The following is a 15,091-nucleotide window of genomic DNA, read 5'->3' as shown; positions in this document are numbered from 1 at the left end:
CAGGAGGCCTCAAGATAAACACACCATAGTTTGACACCTGATTTTACACAGGTATATCCAAGGAGCCGGAAGACCCCCGAGGCTGAAAACTCCTAGGGTGTGCGTAGGGGCCTTGCGAAGAAGCTCGTGTGCCAGGAGTGCCAGGAGTGCCAGGGAGCCAGGAGGAGCGGCGGGGATGCAGCTGGAGACAGAGCTCGGGGCTCCTTGGCTCTTTGCCGGGCTTCTCGGCTCTTCACCTGGCTTCTCCGCATCTTCTTTTCCTGACCTACGGGACCTCGTCCCCAGCGGAATCTCTCTGTCGCGGGACCCCAGTCACATACTCTCCCAGCCCCAGAGACGCCAGCCTCGGGTGTTCCAGATGGCTAGACCGCTACCTGAGAGACCTCCACCTGCGGGCTGTACCGCCGCCGGGTCCGCGCGCGCTCCAAGTCCCCGCCCCCTGCCTTCTGTCCAAGGCTGGCAGGACCCCGCCCCGCCCCCTCGGCCCGCAGGACCCCAGCCCCGCCTCGCCCCCGTGGCCCCGCCGCTCAGTCCCGGGGGGCGGAGCCGCGCGCAGTGGCGTCTCCAAGGCGGGGGGCGCGAGGCAGGGGGCGGGGCGGCCCTGGCGCAGGCCAATCAGCGCCGCGATCACATCCATGCAAATACGAGCACAATGGAGCGAGCCCATCACTCGCCCCTGCAAGCAAGCTTGAAATGGGTTTCTACCTGAGCGGCAGCCAGGCTGACCAATGAATCTGTGTTTTGGGCCGGCGAAGCCCAATAGCGTGGCAGGGGAGGCGGGCCCAAGCCGGGTTAGGGTGTCCTTGCAGGGTGTCTGAGCTAAACTTCACCAAATAATAGCTGTTTGTATTTTGGCTGCTGCAGGAGCCATTTTAGGTAAGTTCTTCTCTTAACTTTTTATTTTCCTCCCCGGCCTCGGCGGGCTGGCTTTGTTCGCGGGTCCCCGGCCCCGCCCCGCCGGCCGGGCTGGGGTGCCCCTATGAATGAAGCCAGGATGAGGGGCTTCGGCGGCGCCGAGGCTCGGCCGGGCCGGGGTCCGAGCGGGGCGGGCGGCCTGGCGGAGGGCAGGCGGCGGCCTGAGGCCTGAGGCGAAGGGCCGGCCTCAGCCGCGCTGCGCTCCGGCTCGCGCTCAGGTCGCGCTCGAGCCGGGCGGCCGTCCTTGGGAGTGCGCCGCTGCGGCCCGCGCGGAGGGGCGGGGGTCCGGGCAGCCCCCGGCCCTGGGCCAGGCGGGCGGGGGCGGGGCGTGCGGAGGGCTCCCCTATACCCCCCACCCGCCAGTCCCGGCCGAGGAGCGACCCCCGGCCCGGCCGGGCCGCCGCGGGGCGGGGGTGACCGCTATTCCCGCCGCCGCCCCCGCGGAGAAGTTGCTCTATTGGCGTCCTGCGTCTGTTTGCAGGGGTGGAGGAGGGTGGGCTGGTGCCAGGCTGCTGCTCCGGGAGGGGGCGGGGGCCCCTGCGCGTCCTCGGAGCGCGCACCACCTCCACCCCCTTCTTACGCACTAGCGCGCACTCGCCCCGAAAATTGGAACCCTGGAGGTGTCCAGCAACCCCGCAGCCAAGTTTTGTGCATTATTAGATTGCATGTTTGAGCTTTAAAAAAAAAAAAAGAGGAATCTGTCCCCTTCAGGGTATTTATTTCCTTCGCTGTTGAGAAGTAACGGAGTCTGTTGCTCCCAAATTTCCAGGGACATGCCTGTCAGATGTGCAGAGGGTTGGCAGCTACTTGGCTTTTAAAAAGACGCTATTAGGAAATCCCCTCACTAGTGAGATAATTGAAATTTGAGTTTGTTTGCAGCTTCAGTTTTATTTGATCCAATTAAAAATGCATAAGCAGACACTTATATTTGTGTACATAAAGTGTTCCTAGTTCCAGTTACGACTGATCTGACTGTGGTTTCGGTAGTGTGTGATCTAATAAGGCAGTATAATTCGATTTTGAACCTGTAGGCCGGTGTTCTCCAAATTAGGGTTTATGGATCATTAGTAATCTGGCCAAGGTTTCTAGTGAATTCTTGGCATCTCCAGGCATCTTTGGGGCTGTGTGTGCGACTTATTCCCCACCCCCTCAACACTGCTCACTTCTGGTGTAACAGATCCATGAACAGAGAAAATACCCATTTAAAATTTTTTTATAATTTTCAGACTGTCTGCAGTACTGCCTGAGATTTGGTTACTGTTTCTCAAATGTCATATAGGGGCACCATCCCAGTAGGCTCTAGATTTCGACGTACTTTAAGGAAATATGCTTGTGATCCTTAGAATATAGTCCAGACAGGGACCACTCCGCCGTGTTCCCAAGGCTAATTATGAGCTGTCTTTCTTACTAGAGATGTGTACCCATCTATTGTGCATGGCACAGGCGAGTTTGTTGGTATTCCACGTTGGAAGATCAGGCTGGAACCTCAGGGAGATAGTTTTTGTAGACTTTGTGGTTCTCTGGGGGTGGGGAGAAGGTTTGAGATCCATGTATGATAAAATGATTAGGCATGAATCGTCAAGTGCAATGGCTTATGCCAACCAGAACAGGTGGTTTCATACAGAAGCAATGCATGACTGTAACGAAAGGCCTGGGAAAACGTGGAGTGGTAAAATGATAAATTTTGGACTTCTTTCTGTCCCAGGGCAGATTTCCTAGATGAATTATTTAAACTTTTTTCTTGATTAATGGACTTTTAAAAGCTAACCCTTGCAATTTTTTTTTTCCTTTTTTGCTAACTTTGGAATCTCCCCTGTAGTAGCCAGACTATGATACTGTTCTTGATGTAGTCTGTCCATGGGGACGGTAAATCTAGATCTCTTGTGAAATTAGCTGTGTCTCATTGCGGTATCACAGTCTGCCTGGAGTCACATCTTTTATATTGCAATTATTTTTGTTTGTTTTTTACGTTTAGCCCGTCTGTTATAGCACTGCAAAGTCTTTGACTATGATAACTTTTACCACAGCTTTTCATATTCTATAGCTTTCTAATTATTTTTATAATTTATTATTAGTAGAGTTGGAAGTTCTCTGAACTCATCAGCATATTACTTCACGCAGATCAAAGGAGAAGTTGAATGGCCAGTTGAAAGTGGAGTGGGAAGCCACAAGTAACAGCTGCATTTCTGGAAGATCCTTTGACAGCTAGTTAGTTTTTTGTATTTATTGATTTGCTTTTCTCATAACTATTTCAAATACCAAAGAAAATCTGAAACGGAATCTTACCTCTTTAGAAACCACATCTCATTTTTGATTTTTACCATTGTGTCACAAAAAAAAACCTATCAGAAACAACAGACAATTGGGCTACTGTGTCTTGGAAATCTGTGATTTAGAGAAGTTTCAAAGAAGTTTTTCAGTTTTCTTGGGTATATAGCTTTGCTGCAAACACAGTTTGTGGTTATGTCTTCCTGCGTTAAATCATGAGGAAAGAGGGTTCCACAACCTCGGGCATGATTCTCGCTGCAGGTGCCTCTGTTTTTCAGCTTTCACGGGAAGACTTTTTATTGGTAATGACCAAATGCAGTCGCACATGGGTTCATGTTCACAACCCTTTTGAACAAGTTTTAGAATTCAAGGATTCTACCTAAATAAAACCTTTGGTATGTGACAGTGACATTGTCTAGGACAATGACAGTAACTAAATCAGCTGAGGAGATTATGTTCTCACCCTCTTCCTGTGTCCCCTCAGTATAGCAAGGTTTGAAATTGTTTTATTTTTAATAAATATTTAGTAGTTCTCTATATTTCCATCCCTCATTCAAAGCTTTAGTTTAATTCAGGTGAAAAGCTACAATGGATTTCATGGGACTGCCTGCATTCTCCTGTACCAGGTTATTATTATATTGAAAACTCCTTGAAATACATAAAATAATAGCTGGGGCTTAGATATCTGTTCCCCAGAGAATATTTTTGTTTGCAATAGAATATGACAAACTTGTGAGGGAAGAAAAAAGAACTAGCATTGAATGAATGAATGAATGAATACCTGACATGTATCCAGCACTTAGCCAGGCCCTCGGACTACGGAGATGAGAAAAAATACCCCTGTTTTCTTAGCCACTCCATGAGCTTCATGGACTCAAAGAAATGAAATAACCTGTTCAAGGCCATAAAGCTAGTACATGTTAGAGTCAGAATTTGAGCCCGCATCATCTGGATCCAAAGCACATACTCTTTTCATTAACACCACTCTCTAAAGATTTCTTAAAAAGCTGGAGTGTGCTGTCACATTTTTGTGGTATGGTGCTAGGTAAACTAGCATGCTTTGCCTAAGTTCTATACACCAGTTGATTTTTATTTTTCTGTTTCAAGAATTCGTCCCTGAAGAGGCAGATGGAATACAGTGAGGGCATCCTTTCCCCACTTGTCTCCATAGTGTAGAAGAGGTCTCACTAGGGCACTTAGGAGTTCAGGGTTAGCCCAGTACAGTAAGAACCATGAAGTGCAGAGGGAGAATGCGGTCAGTTTTTCATTGCCAGAATGTTCTCTTTAGTTCATTTTGTGGAGGCTTTGATACCCTCATGAGAAATTCTGTTACTTCCATAAATGTCCTGAAGGTCGTAAACTGGAGTTATTTTAAAATATCCATCCCGTTTCCCACTTCTGAACCAAGTTATTTTCATAAAATCTAGATAAAAATGTTTATTTTTGCTTGTGGTACCTGTATTAGTTGGATTTTCTAGTTTGTAACAGTGATTTTTTTACATCCTCCCACTTTTATTCTTTATGTCATTTGTCATTATTGAGACTTCTAGAGTCTTTGATAAGGTATATGACATAAATAGCTCTTTATTTTGAGGAATTTTTAAAAACTGATGAACCTTTTTTCTTTATAGTCATAATGAAGGGCTTAAAATTTTTAGCAAAGAAAAATCTGATTTTTCCAAAGACTTCCATGGTGCTTTTATCCAATAGCTATTTCTTAACATACTAAGTGTTTGAAAATTTCAGGAAAACCGAAAAGTAGAATTTTAAGATAACTTCAGGACACGAATCCAAACATTTACAAAGTGATGGATGCATGTCTGAATTTTTAAAAGAGTAAAGTGAGATTTCTCTTTTTCTACCTTTCTACTCCTTTATTAAAGATTTTTGTAGTAAGTTTTCACTGATCTAAATTTGATGGATCAAATATATTATCAGTAAAGTTTTAATGTATTTTGTATTTTCTTGTTCACTGTGTAACCAAGGCATTTTATTTTTGGAATATCTACTTTTTTAAAAAAAATTCTGAGATTGTCTTTTACGTGAAAGGTCAGGCTTCAGGTTAAATGAAGGTCTAGCTATTGTAACACTGACCTTTGGTTCCTGCGTGTTTAGGTTGATGCTTTTTATCCTGGGATTGATGGACACCAAGGGAGTCTTTAGTTCGTTTGTAAACTCCCCAAAATAGTATGCAAAATTTTGTGCCTTTTTATGGGAAGCAAATCCATTGCGTTTTATGATTCTTAAGGGAATCTGTGACTGCCCATCTCCATTTCCCTCCCTTCATCTCTTCTCACCCACATGCAAAAATAATATTCAGGATTATTGATTTAGGTCATTACAAAACAGTTGTTTTGTTTGAGCAAAATCTTTTGCCTAGAGCCTGACTTCTTTGGGCTTTTTTTTTTTTTCCCTTTAGCGGTTCCTGCCTTCTCAGTCTAAATCAGTTGGCCAGGGCCTGGGCAAGAACTTCTGCATCCCTCAGGGCAGCATCCGGCAAGGATTACCGCCAGAATTCTTCCCTGCCTTATTGTTACACTTGGGAAGCTGTTCCATGCCTTTGCCCATGGAGCAGGTGACAAGAGGGCAGCTGTAAGACAGTCTTAGATGGTCCTGAGTGTCTTGGTCTCAGCCATCTGCCTCTGCAGACGGGACTGGAGGGGGTGGCCATGGCAAAAGCTCCTGGCATTTTCTTGCTTTGAATTGTACTTCTTACTTATTCTGTTAGTGCTTCGTTCAATATGTTAAGAGGAAAAGGGTTTTCTTTCTGACATTGTAGGAAGAATAATTAAAAATAATCTCCTTCTGTCTTTATATTCCCCAGACTTTATATGAAATATACCTTGCAACTTTTCTGTTAATGTTGTTAATTTTAAGTGGAATTTTTCTTAAAATAATGTCTAGTTGAGCATGTAATCTTATTTTATATAGAACATGCATATATGTCAAGTTCTGTTAAACCAGATGTTACTATAGGAGAAAGGATCACATATTAAAGTTCTCAGGACCTTATTTTATAATTTATTTAGGTAATAGTCAAACAAATTGGTAAAACAAAATTGTAGCATAATAAGAAAATTTTGAAAGTAGTCTCTGAGAAGTGGTCAAACTTGAAGTTATCCTGAAGGTATTCTCATAGAAGTCTACTTATTGGACCAGACCAAAAGTTCAGTAGAAGAAGTATCAGCCTGTTTGGTTTGATATATGAATTGAGGAAAACACCTAAGCTTTAGGTAGTTTGGTGAAGGGCACTGGCTCCTGTAAGGGGATTCTGTTTGATGTGTTCCTTCCCTAAGTGTACAAGAGTAAAGAAATGCACTGAGCTGTATTCACTTTGGGTTCAAGGAAACCATCAGCATTCTTAAGAAATCCTTTGAAGGACTGTGTCTGGTAAGGTAGGTCTAGATCATATATTTTATTTATTGAAAGAACTTTTATGTAATTTAACTCAGAGACTTTATTAATGTTCATTGTGTATTTTGGCTTTACAGTGTTAGCAATCTAAATTCAGCCACGGGTTAACATGAAAAAATCAAGCCCTCATCCTTGTAGACCATGTGACAAGTTTGGATCACATTATAAATGATAACCCATCAGGTTGTTTCTTTAAGCAAACCCTGTATAGTGTCATTTTTAAGGGACTCTGGGTTTTCTGCTTAATGGAGATAACATTTTTGCCTTGAGTTGTAAAAATACATTGAGTATATGGTACAGGGTATGAAAGAAATCATTAATGACCGGCTCCAAGAATTGTAAAAATGTAAAATAAGCTCTCCTAGATGAGGGCTACTCAAAAATCTGTGGATCTGTGCAGGTCTGTGGACTGTTATTGCATGTCTGCGATGAGGTAAGTTCAGAACTTGAAAGAAAGTAGCAGCTTTTACAGCATTTTTCAGAAAAATGATTGTTGAATCTAATAATAAAAAATGTAAGTTTATGATGTCGTCCTTGTCTAAAATTTTTCCCTAGTAATTGACTTTTCTAGTATTTTATAACAGTTTTGATCAACAGTGGATTGGGAGAAAACAAAAACTAGTCCTTTACCATAGAGCATGCTACTCAGGATGACAGACAGTGTCACCTCTGTCTTGGAGCATGTTAGAAATGCAGGTATTTGGCCCCGCTCCAGGCCGACTGGGATAAACTACCTGGGATGGGGACCCAGTAATCTTTGTTACAGCAAGCTATCCTGATGACTTTGTGTACCTTTAAATTTGAGGAACATTGTTTTAGAGCTGCACTGTCCAGTAGAACTTTGTGCTATGATGGAAAATGTCCTATATCTGTGTAGGACCTACTAGTTACATGTGGCTTTTGAAGCTCTGAAGAGGTGGCTAGTATGACTAAGGAAGAGAATTTAAAATTTTATTTAATATTAATTTAAGTGTAAATAACCACATATGGCTAATGGCACTGGCATTTGACAGCACAGTTCTAGACCCTTTTACCAGGAGCCTCCCCCATCTTCCCTGCTTTTTGGGAGAAATAGTGGGTTTTTTTTTTTTTTTTTCCATTTAGAAAGGGAAATACAATATGGGCAAGACTGTTCTTTAGCCTAGTATGAGACTAAATACATCGTATAAAGTTTGGCACTATTTTTTCATTTATATTTACCTATTTATTTTTATCTAAAAGTTGATTTGATGTTAAGAAATAGTAGGATCAGAAAATGAACTTAGATTTGTGTCTTGTAAGGTTTTGCAAACAGCAAGGTAGCTCTTCCAGTGAGGCCTTAGGACCCTTCACGGCTGTGACTAACTTACATGTCTTTCAGCATGACTGCTGAAGCTTTTTTCTTTCATATAAAGATTTAATACAGACAGCTTTTGAGTATGATACTTCATTCCTAATATAAAATGCTGGTTATTGAAGATTCTCAATTACTTTAGTTAATGGAGATTTTTCCTATGTAAAGTATTTCGGGTTTATCAGCTTACTTAAAGGATGATTTTTCAGTTTATAAAGGTAATCCTTATTTTTAATGATATTCACCAAAGTTCCCTTGAGGGATTGAGCCTTATCCTCTGTCCCCTTCCAGTATATTTAAAAATGGATTTGTTAAAAGAAAGGATTTCTTTTTCTTATTCAGGGTTGTATATGCTTCCCTGTCTCCAGCCCCATCTAATTGTACTTCAGATTTTAAACTCCTTAAAATCAAGGATAGCATTGATTCTGATATATTGATTAATATACATTGCAGAATTGGAAATTATTTTGTGATTGACAAGTGGAAGGAAACATGGCTATAGAAGTAAATGAAGATCCACATGTAGAATCATAGCTTTTTAGAATGCTGTCTAGATGTAATGAAATGGATCTTTCTAATCATGTTGTGATTTTACTAGATTTATTTTCCAGGTTTTAGGTTTTCAAGGAGGAGATTGTTAGTCATTTAGCAATGATTCTTGAAGCTTGAGAGGTAATAAGGAGTGTCCTGTGTACTTTATACACTCATAGACGTTAGAATCGGAAGCCTTCATAAAGATGCAGGAATAACAAAATTATTGATGCAGCAGTGTCTCTTGCTTTGTTTATGACATGAATTAATGCTGTATATTTCCATTGGTGTTCAATTAAAAAGTAGCACTGTTTTCCCTTTAATTCTGTTGTAGGGGACTGTCTTACACTCTCGGAGTGAAGATATGGTAGGTTTTCTGGGCAGGGGCTTCTGTTTAGCTGAGACACAAGTATCACTGATGCGTGGAGCTTAACGTTTTATAACATGCTGCTTTGGGCTCTTTTGTATGACTTTCTCCAAAGGGTTTCAAGGAATTGGAAAACTCAGTCTATTGGAATTGAGATCTGATAGTCGATGGATCTCAAGTCTCGCAGGTTTGTAGGTTCCTTGCTTCAAGTTTGTTCCCATCACCATCACTGATTTCGCAGAGCTGCGGCTGGACTGCAGTATGAGATGTTACCGAAAGACAGATTTCATAAGCCATGCCCGAATACCAGACTCCTTATTTACACATAATAGCTGTACTCTGTCCACCCTTATCTGCTTACCTGTGACATTTCATGCTGGCAGGGCTCTCCCGGCTGCTCCTGACTTTCTGTCATGTTCATTCTTGAATTAAGCTTTGTTGCTACCATCGTAGCCGTGGTTGTGGCAATTATTTCTAGTTTGAGATTTAAGTCTTATCAGGTCTTACACAATCCAGCATCTTAACTAGATTCTTCTAAACCAGTGCCCCTGTCCTGCTTCTCAGGATTGCAGAAGAGTAGAGTTGGAAGGGACTTCAGAGGCTGTTTAGGCTAATACTGTCATTTTCTGGATGATGGAGCAGAGTCCTCGTCGTGTCCTAGTCAGCCATAGGGCTGCTCAGTGGTCAATTTAGGACTAAAATTCAATTCTTATTTCACTAAGTTGGACTCTTTCCCTAACTCTGAGGGTTTGGGTCCTAAAAACCCACATAGGAGAATTTCCCTTAAGAATTTGTGGGGAAAATATGGGGAAGGAGTGCTCTAAGATTAGAAGTGAATTTGTGAAAGGCTGCATAACTTTTTTCCTGTTCTCCAAAATGAAATAAAGGTATTATCAATGAAATTTTACATGTCTTAAGTAAGGATGTACTATTTTGGTAACTCTTGTTTACTATGTCTTGTTTACTAGAAACATTTTGGCATGTCTTTCCCTGATACCATGGTAAAAGGCTTGTGGTACTGTTTTGGTAACTCTTGTTTACTACCTTTTGCTTACTAGAAGCTTTTTGGCACGTTCCCCCGTCATATCATGGTGAGATGCTTGTAAATTCACCTTTGCTTTATTGCAAATAAGGTTCATGGGAGGTTGTTTTCACATCTGCATGTTCATTCAGCTCTATGACTTAGGGTTATTAGAGTAAGTTTTTCCCAGACCACTCAGTAATTATGATAATAATAATAGCACCGACCAGTCATTGAGTGCTGACTGTGCGCCAGGTATGGTGCGAGGTTCTTTTCGTGGTGTGGTGGTTGTTAGGGCTGTTCGTCGATATTTTGGTTCTCTTTCTTTTGGGTACGTGGAAGATTGCACTTCTTCATCACCTTGAAGTTGAGCACGACTATGGGACTTGGTTTGGATACTGAAATTTGACTGGAAGTGATATGAGACACTTCTAGGCAGATACTTTCTTTTTCTTCCTGAAAGAAATCTGCATAGTGTAAGCAAGTAAGCCCATGCTTTAAACCAGAGTTTTTTAAAGAAGGAGATTTAACTGCAGCATAACCACGCCCATCCTGATGAATATACATGGATTATTATCCTTGATCCTTATGGCTAAGTGCTGATATTAACCCATTTTACAGTTGTCATAGCAGAGGCAAAGGAATTGCATTACTCGTCTGTAACTGCAGAGCTTGGCAGTTTGAGCCCTGCATTCTTCAGCAGTAGTTGGCTGCCATTCTCTGTGCTGTACTCCCTCAGTACCGACTTTGTAGAATATGAGCTCTGTCCATGATAACCTCATGCCAGTGCTTATGTTTACCACTCTGCTCCATCACTTCTCACAGTTGCTCCTAAAGTCTTAGGTCCAAGGGTACCTGTCTCTTACCAGGATTTATCCTTCCCAAAGTTGTGCTGCAGAACCCTTCATGCCTTTTCTGTCATCTGTTCTCTACTTTTACTGCCTTCTGGAATTCCATCTTTCACGTGATGAGGATAGTTCTTTGCCTTAAATATCTTTGCGTCTCTAATATTTTTGAAGTAAATTCTCGGAAGGCCACATTTAGCTTTACAAATATAGGAGGCTGCCCAACACTTGTAAAGATACTACAGCATGTTAAGTGCATGGATTCTGCAGCCAGACCACCAGGTTTGAATCCTAGCTCTGCCATTCACTGGCTGTGTGAACCTCTGTCTCAGTTTCCTTATCTGTAAACTGGACATAATAATCTGTCTCATGGTTGTTTTGAGGATTACATGAGTTAATTTATGTAACGCCTTGGAACAATACCTGGCACATTGTAAGCATGTTATGTGTTAGATGTTATAATTTTAAAGAATCTGGTATATCTCGGGGACAAGGTGAATGGAGATAAGTCTTTACTGATTTTAATCTTTCTGAGGTTAATATTAAGATATCAGAGGTTTAATACAACCTTTAATTTTTTCTTTTACTTGATAGAGATTACTGAGCAATTCTGTAAGACACGCTGCTCTGGGGGAAAAATGACCTAGAGCTTGCCCTCAAAGAATTTACAATGTAAAGGGGAGATAAGATATTCATAAACACCTGTACACAGATAATTATGCTACTCCAAGGTAGCCCATAAAAAGTGCCCTAAGACAAGAAAGATAAAGGGCTTTGGAAGTTCAGAAAAGATAGGGATGCGGAGTCAGAGAAGGCTTTGAGTCAGACTGGGCATTTTTCTGCATTGGAAGGTTAGGTAGGATTAGGGTATGTCGAGGCTAGGGAGGTAGGGAGCCAATCTCTAGGTGAAAGGAAAGATCAGATCAGAGGCCATAATAAATATGTTCATTCATTCAGCTAAGGTATGTTGAACGTTACTATGTGCTCAGCACTGGTGCAAGCCCTGGGGGTGCAGCAGTCCACAAAGCAAGTGCCTACTCTCATGGAGCTTATTATGTTCTAGTGGTTATTTGAATATGCAGAACCACAATGTATCAGGTGGTGATAAGGACTGAGAAGAAACATAAAGAAGGATAAGGAGACAGAGAATAGATTTATGTCACTACAAAAAGCATGATTAATTTCTAAAGTTGTTTTTAGGGTATGTTTTGAGGAAACCCAGAGCAGAGCTAAATGGCTTTTCCTGTGCGATGTGCCATAGCTTAGCTGTTTTCCACGCACCTGGTTCCCTGCCCCTTGCTCTTGGCCTATCTGGATATTTTCTTTCCTTTGAGATTTGAGAATAAGTCCCACTGTCTTCATGGGGCCTTCCCCCTTTGTATCTGCCAGAAGCACTCTCTTTCCCCTCTACACTTCTGGAGCCAGATTTTGCTTATATAACTAATTTAACATTTCACATTGAACTGCCTGTGTCTTTTTTCATATCGTTACTCATTTATTCCACATGTATGTGATGCCCATTTATTTAGTAAATAATTATTGAACTTTCATTTTGTTTCAGCCGTTACTGGACTCTGGGAACTTGAAGATAAATGTACTTGGTCTCTGCCCTTGAGGAATGCACATTCTGTTAGAAGAGACAGAAATGTAAACTGCTGCTACAGACATTATGATGAATGTCAGATTGGAGCTATGTCCAAAGTTTTTGTTAGAATGCAAGAAGAGGGAGCAGCCATCTACCCAGGGGAGCTGGTGATGGCTTTTGAAAGGAAGGAACTTTTGAACTGGTTCTTGAAAATTTATTTGGAGTTTAATAAATAAAGTGAGATTGGTGTCTAATTTGGAAACACTTTAAGCATAGGGAGTATCCTGCGAGGGAGCGGAGGCAGATGGTTAGTTCATTGTGGCTGGAGTATAGCGGACAGCTGTGGAGTTGAGTGGATGACAGGGCTGGAGGAGTAGCTCGGAGACATTGAAAGGCTTTGGAGATCATGGTAAGGAGTTTAGATATGTGTTGGCAGTGAGGAATCGTCAGAGGTTTTAATGCTGGAGAGTAGGTTGTAGTCTGTGTTTGGTAGCAGAGGTTGGTTTAGAACGGTGGTGCTCAAACTTTGCTGTGTGTTACAATCATCTGGAAACTTTAAAAAATGCCAGTGCCCAGGCTGCACAGCAAAATTAGATTCTCTGGAAGAGAGACCCAGGTATTGGATTTTTGATAACTTTTCAGGTGATTCCATCATGCATCCAAGTTTGAATACCATTGGTTTGGAGAGGCTTTACAACAGGTTAATGAGTTAGGAGGCTCCCGCAGTGGCCTGGCTAGGAGATAAGTCATTGAATTGAGGCATTGGGAGCAGGGACAAAGGAAGACTGAGCCAACCATTATTATTTTTCTCGTTTTCTGTATGTTTGTCTTCTCCAACAAAGTTGTGGCCCTGTGGGCACAAGGTCCAGTCTTTGTACTTTGAATTTCTCATAGAGATTCGTGTGTAGTAAATTCTCAGTAAATATTAGCCTTGATTAAAGTCGGTTTTCTTTTGTTCAAGAACTCATACTTGAGCACTTAGGGCATTTTTATTTCATTTGCTTCTTTCCCTTTTGTTATTAAATATAAATTCCTTAAATAGAAATGAGAGTGGATGGAGATGAAACTTTTTGGTCAGTTTTACTTCCTCGTAATTTTGATTAAAGGTTTAGGAAGTTAAAGCAGTGTCTGCATATGGACTTGGTTTATCCATATGGTCTCTCATTAGCCCAAATAATTAAGTTTGCCTTGAACTCTTGGCATTTGTGTAAAACCCATTAGTGTTAATATACTCTTTTAAGATAAAGAATCTAGATGAACTACCTAGATTCTTAAAGTATTTTTAAGGTTTGCCTTCCATATGTTATTGGAATGTGTAGAACAAAAATAACACCCAGATTCTGTTTCTCTATGTAGTAACTAACTTAGGAATTTATCAATGTGGTATAGAAACTGACTTGATTTGTGCACTTGAAATAATTTCTCTTTGCCAAATAAATTTATTTGTGCGAGCATAGTATTTAAAAATGCTTTGGAGTATTTTTGTGTCAATTTTGCATTCTCTGTTCTAATGGAGGAGAGTTGGAACATATAGAAATCAAAAACTTTAAAAATATTTGGTGGTATTTATACCCCCTCTGGCCATTTTGTATCTTGAAAAATGTCAAACCTACAGAGAGTTATGTGAATTGTACTGTAACTCTCATCTCTCCTTTACCTAGATTCACCAGTTACTAGTATTTTGCCAAGTTTGCTTTATCTCTCTTTCCCTGTCTATATATACTTCTTTTTAAAGCTGTATCTTTTGAGAGTTCCTTGCAGACATTGTAACACTTCACCCCTAAGTACTTTTGCATCTTTATCCTAAAAGAAAGGGTACATAACTATAATACAGTTATATCACTCAGGATAGTTAACATAAAACCAATACATAGTCCATGTTTAAATCTTGCTGTTCACTTGTTCTCTAGCTTTTTTATTTTTCTTGATCTAGTATCTAGTCAGGGATCATGTGTTGTATTAGTTGTCATGTGTCCTTACCTTTTAGTATGGATTAATGTGATCTGGTGGTCACAGGGTTTCAGGAATGGAAAGGAAACCCTCTATAAAGGACGTGGCCAGCTTCCCATCCCTCCTGTTCACCTCCTCCCATGCCCCCAGCATTGGCTGGGTGGTGGCCTTCTTAGACTGATGGCAGAGTTCTAAAGTGGAACCTAGCATTCAGTGCAGACATGCTTGTGCACATCTTCCTGAGGCTCAGAGAGGCTTTGTACTGAACAGACAGTTACTGTCCATTTTGGGATTAAAGCCATTCAGGTTGCCCAGATGCTTAATTAAGAAAATGTGGTAGTGTTAATGAGACTTCAAGAAAAGATTTTCATAGTTGTCTCTAAATCATCTGAAACATTAAAAATTAGGAGTTGTTTTCTGATGTTTCTTGAGGATCGCTGATTGTTATGATCTTGTCTTTAAATAGTTCCCGGGGCTTTAATTTTTTAAAAAACTATCAAGGACCTCCCTACCCCTACCTGCCCTTTAAATATTCTAATGGTCATGCCCTTTTGCTCCTTTGCTCCTTCCCGGGCAGACTTCTTTCTTGTTGCAGCTCTTGAGGACTCTGAAATCTTTGTTTCCATCCGCATTCTCTTCTGTGCTTCAAACCCTCATTTCCAGCCACCTACTCTGCATATTTACTTGCATATCAAACATGAAAAACCGAATTCAGTATCTTTTCATATAAACCTGCACACTGGTTTGAACAGTGGATGGGGGTTGAGAATGAGATAGTATTTGACCAGGGGATTAGGAGCACTAGACTCCTATCCCTTACCAGCCCCTCCCTCCCTAACACCCCTCCCCCTTTCCCCCTGCC

General features: G+C 41.4%; 1 protein-coding gene across 2 annotated transcripts in view; it reads left to right on the top strand.

The window, feature by feature from the left end:
* The first annotated feature begins 735 nt into the window (after positions 1–735).
* Positions 736–15,091, top strand: part of CHD6 (chromodomain helicase DNA binding protein 6) — a 160,918-nt gene continuing 146,562 nt past the window's right edge. For both annotated transcript variants that reach the window (XM_074347288.1, XM_074347290.1), the window contains exon 1: positions 736–876. The gene's annotated coding sequence lies outside the window, so the exon portion shown is untranslated. The remainder of the gene's footprint in view (positions 877–15,091) is intronic.

This window comes from Camelus bactrianus, chromosome 19 (assembly GCF_048773025.1).
Source record: "Camelus bactrianus isolate YW-2024 breed Bactrian camel chromosome 19, ASM4877302v1, whole genome shotgun sequence".
In the NCBI taxonomy this organism is placed as follows: Eukaryota; Metazoa; Chordata; class Mammalia; order Artiodactyla; family Camelidae; genus Camelus; species Camelus bactrianus.
The sequence above is the reverse complement of the archived record's forward strand: the minus strand, read 5'-3'. Positions and strand labels throughout refer to the sequence as shown.